This window comes from Cryptomeria japonica, chromosome 6 (assembly GCF_030272615.1).
Source record: "Cryptomeria japonica chromosome 6, Sugi_1.0, whole genome shotgun sequence".
NCBI lineage: Eukaryota > Viridiplantae > Streptophyta > Pinopsida > Cupressales > Cupressaceae > Cryptomeria > Cryptomeria japonica.
Genome location: NC_081410.1, coordinates 646,747,783 through 646,753,782, shown reverse-complemented (window position 1 = coordinate 646,753,782; position 6,000 = coordinate 646,747,783).

Genomic DNA, 6,000 nt, shown 5'->3' with positions numbered 1-6,000 from the left:
AAACCATAAAAGAATAATTTCCTATTCTCTATACACATTCTACATGCAGTGATAAGATTATCTTAATCAATACTTGTTCCCCAGATCATGATCTATCAAACACCTAAGCCATATGGACTACCTATAGAGTATATGCAAAAAGTATTCCATTTACTACTTACTTGACATGATGTCCTAATAGGCAAAACAAAACACTTTGGTCTTCAATGCAGAATGAAATAAACATTCCTTAATAAATGCCTCATCATATTCGTTAACAAACAATTAAATATTTCTATTTAATTTCAAATATATTATTTTGTAGCATTTCTATGAATCTTTATAACTAGATAGAGAGAAGCGAGAGATAATTTCAATAGTCAACCAATTCATACATATGCACGTAAACCAACAAGATCACACAAGTATGATTAAATTTCTCCCTATGTGCCTATCATCTTTATTGTACTATTTTTCATTTCACTACCGATATAGAATATTGCGAATTGTCTTATCATGATATTTCCTCATATTAAAGATGCCACTAGTGTCCTAATTTCCAGATGAGATCTATAAAAAAATAATCTTTCCTTACATACTAACCCTCTAGCCAAAACACTCACTACTCCTAATTGATAAAAATACATCATTAACTATGATTGTTCATTAAATGTCAAAATATGAGGAGGAGAAGGAAAATGAAACTATCAATTAACTAATATTTGGTTATGTATGCACATCAAACACATTCTTCATTTACACATCCTATTTTTACAAAGTCAATTAGATATGTCAAATGCGAGTACATTATTGTACTGTTCATACAGGTCATTATTTGAGTCGGTCATATGAAACACGTAATGGAATCTTTAATGAAAACACATCCAAGATCTTTTCCAACATTTAAGTACACACTAACCTCTCCAAGACTCACATAAGGGTTTCAGAAAATCACAACATTCGCTTGCAACAAGAAGACATACCCAACCATAAGTACACAAGATACAAATATTTTAATTTATAGAGAGAAGGAGGAAGGAAGAAATACATTCAATTCACTATGAATATGCACTCAACATTTTCTATACAAGTTCTCATAATTACGACACTAAGTCCAATTACAAATATAACACAAGCGCAATATCATAATTTCAGACTTAAGGCAATGCATTATCCAACCTAATAAGCTAGTCTAAAGAGTACAATATCAGTTAGGGAGGTACATACAATTATCTTTAAAAATAAAAGTAATCGTAGACCTAAACATCTTACAAGAAAACAAAGCACATATAATCACATAACAAGCACTAACATCAATAAGGAAGAGCAAGAACTAAATACACATGTTAGACTCATTTAGGGTTTTCAAACAGAGTAAGAAAAAGGAACAGAGCACAAGACATCTAAGATCTTCAAGATCCTATGCATTAATCACGAGCATACATCAGAGGGACAAGCATACGACGAAAATACTATATATTGTACACCAAACTAAGATCACAAGCTACACCAGAGATCCCAGTGTTTGCAAACCTAGGCTCTGATACCAATTGTAATGCCCCGCCAAGAAACCCTAAAGGATACAACTACAAACACTCGAAAAGAGTGTAAAATATATATACTTTTTAACAATACTAAACATAAAGACGAATTAAGATAAACATTGCATTAGAAATTGCACAAGCGGAAGACTTAACCTAAACTCCTAAATGGTTTCCAACGAAGATTACTCAATTAAACTAATTAACAATAAGGTTGATTAAAACAACTCATGATAGAATGATTACGACATGAACATAGCTATAAGTTTCATTAAGAGATTGCAATAAGCATGATTGAATTCATACAACTGTGTTCAATTACCTTACATTTCTAAGGCTACATACATCATAATCCATATCATTGCATTTAATCAATAATTCCATTCATAAAAATACAAGATCTACCATCTAAGTCACATCGTAATAACATTACATTTAGGTTACAAAGTCTCATAAAAATACATAATGGTTACATCAAATTACAACTTGCCATGAAGGCATACATAAACATATGATACATCTGACCACATAAAGTCCAAGAGATACAAAAATGATCCAAGAAGAACAAAGAGGATCCAACTAGAACATGGAATGGAGTAAATCCAAGAGAGCAACTGGAGCACCTGTGAAGCTAATCCCTTGCAAGAAAGGAACAAACAAAACACCCAATGGAAAGTGGCACTACCACCCGACCATGTGGCCCAAAAAGGGATCACCCCTCCATGCTAGGAGATAGTAATAAGCCCCTCAAGCAAACCACAATAAAGCATCACATGGTCTAACATGTACATCAGGTACTCACACAAGGCATAAACATACAAATATGACTCCCACAATAATGCTCCAAGTAAAACCAACACAAGACTACACACTAGTGAACATAAGGGAAGAGTGTCATCACATAGTTGGTATGGGTTATCCTGGCAGGCCTCCATAGGCCCTGACCCCCATCCTAGGTTATCTTGGCAGCCTCTTCCGAACCCCCAGCCCCCATCCATGACTCATGCGGACCCAACAAACCTTTCGTGAGGACAAGGTGGTTGGTTTTGCCATTTCAGGCTTTCCCACTGCATCTTGAGTCTGTACGAGCACTCAACCATGAGCGGAGAACAATTAATCTTGATTAATGTTTTAACTACCCAAACCCCTAATAGATTATTAGGTTATCACTTAATTATCCAACTTATGAGGTTATCCTGGTAGCCACTTTGGGCCCCGACCCCTAGTCAGAAGCCACTATTCCTTGTGACACTACACAACCTCCAAAGAACTCCAAGGCAAAACACAAAAGCCAAGCATACACGGGGAGTTCAAGCAAAAATGAAGAAACATATTTGGTTACACAAACCCTCTACCAAGGTGTAACCAACTAGAGGTGTGATACGAACAAACTGGTCTATTCACAAGACAAGACCATAATAGAGATAAAGCAAGTACTACCACAATCAACACTTAACCACTTAACTTGCACGATCGTATCACATTCAACGACATACCAACATAAACACGAGAATTACTCTTTTCAAATTAAACACCAAAATCCTCCAACAAAGTAAATATCCAAAAAGGTTTCACTTGCACACTAAACATATAACCATTTTAAGGAATTATAAAGACAATTCAAGAATATAATTAAAGACTATTATTATCCATTTGTAACTCTTTCAATTAATTAATTCCTCCTAGATAAGAAAATTTACAACAGGGAAAACGCATGAAAAGGTCTAAGTCAACATATACCCAATTGACTTGCACAATGACTTAATTAAGAAGCCATACCTACACACGCATAAAAAAAATTCCCCTTTAAAGAAAGTTAAGCCATTAAGTTCCCAAACCAAAAGACTTAAACCAAGTTTCATTTGCAATATAATTTCTAATTAATTAAAATCGCGTAAAGCCAAACATATAAGAAACAAAACCATTATTTATATTCAAATATAGATTTTGTTTTTCCAGCTAGTTCGTAATGACCAAGTTTTCCTATAATTTATAAATTTCAATTAAAAACATTTTCTTACAATAATTTCCCAAAAGCAAAAAAAAAAACCTCTAATCCATATTTACTAACATCAATTATAAATTCAAAAGAAAACACACACACACACACACACACATATTTAAATCGGATAATTCTCAACTAAGAAAACACCAATAATTTCTTAATTCCACAACTGATATATAAAAAAAATCAAATTTGATGATCATAAAACATACTTGGCTAAAAATTATATTATCAAACACACACACACACACACAAATATATATATATATGTTGGGCCCCACGAAAGAGAGGGAAGGCGTGGGTGTGTGGAGACCCACGCTGTGGGTGTCCACCCGTTTCCCACAGAAAAATAAAAGCGCCCTCAAAACCAAATAAAAACAACAAACCCTTCCCCCCCCCCCCCCCCGGCTCAATTTGATAAATAACAAATATAATTTCTCTCATCTGCATATTTTTTAAACAGAAAAAAACAAATAGCAATGGACAAAACATAGTTGTATATAAACAACAAAACAAACAATTTCTTTCCTCTAACAAAAAAATTGATAAATCTGAAAACTCCTATCCCAATTCCATAAATAGGAAAAGAATGAACTGATCATAAGTTCATTAATTTAACTTGATAACCCTGAATACCCCGCTAACAAAAAGGAAATTCTCAAACAAATATTTATTTCAAACAAGATGGGGAATGAAAGAAGAAACAATAACAATCACACATCCTCAGTAAATAAAAATGAACAAAACAAAGGTTTAAAAATCTAAACTTCAAATGCTTTCCTCGAAGAAAATTGAAGAAGATTACACCAATCCTTCCAAATGCAAGAACTTCCTTCAATCAGAAAGAGAAAATTTTCAAAATGCTGGAACCCTCCATATTCTGGAATAAATCCTAAAATATCTTATACCTAAAATATCTAAAATATCTTTACCTAAAATATCTTTTTCGGGCAAAAAGCTTTTCCATGGAAAATATTACTTTTCCTAAAATAAAAATTGAAATACTTTCCTCCAAATTCAATACATTTAAATTTAAATTTCCTCACACACAAAAAGTCAACAAGATATTTTATTTTATTTTAAAAGTCTAAATAATTTTTTTACAAAAACACATGACACAATATAAAATCCACCATAGGATATATTAAACAAATAATTTGATTAGATTCCTTGGTAAGATTGATTTTTTTTTATAATAATATAATGGTCCTATTATAATTTATCCCTTTTTTAATTAATGCATGACGATATACATTAATTATTATTATTATTATTATTTTTTGATTGGTAATGGGTCGAAGCCGATAAGGTGTACATACCCTACCCCCTTGTGGGATTTGAACTTGTGACCTCTCTTTCAAGAGCACAAGTTCTCCACCACTAGGCCAACTCAAGTTGTACGATATACATTAATTATTAATAACACTAAAGTATTAATAATTAATCTCACATAAAGCAACACTTAGGAGAATTTAACAAAGTCACAAAACACATATCACGTAAAATTCAACTAAACAAAAATAAAGACATGACCTGCATACCACCGTTGGAAAGGTGGCCTAATTGGCGATCCGATATGGTTGACAAATGACTGACAACGCTCACAATCGAGCAAGGCTAGAGATGATATTTAGGGCCTTAAGACTTTCTCCTCCACTTCCATCGGGTTAATTAGGTGCATTCAGACCTATGGAGCCAGGTAGAGTCGGTACCTTATACCTGCAATTCCTGCATCACCGAACCACACATACACATATATACATTCAAACACGATAGACACACTGGTGAAGGAGAATCATGACGTTCCATGCCTCTCTGAAGTGAGTGACGAAAAATCATCTCCTCACACCCCATACAGACTCCACACATACAAGAAGAAAGATACATAGTGCAACTCATTCATAAAGGAAATGTGTTAGTCCATGGTCAGTAACACATAAATAAAATTAACATTTCATCATCTATAAAATACAATGCATAAGTAGAATTAACATCTAATCATTCATAAGAAATAGTGCATAATCAACATTTGTTGGTATTTGCATGAAGATTGCATTGATGAACTATTGTGTTGTCATTGATGTTAATTGTAATCGGTAATGATGTTGTTTTGCAACTGGTAGGTGAGCTAGTGAAGGAAACTGGTATTACTTAAGAAGCAGCGAGATCAACCGGTAACCCTACTTGTTGATGTGCCAAACCCTAACCGATGAAGCTTGGTGAATCGGTTGTATTGGTTTATGATCAAATGATGAACGGTAATGATTATGCCACGTATGCATGTTGTATGTGATGAGTTTCAAATGGTTTTTGGTGCGTAGAGATAATTGTTTTATCTTGGGAAAGAGCGAGTACATTGCATGAAGAGGAAACCGCATGATGAGTTATAGGAATCGATGAAGTGGTGATCAAGGAGAGATCGAGGTTGTCTTGAACAATGTGCAATGATTGCTATGTAATCCAACGATCATACTT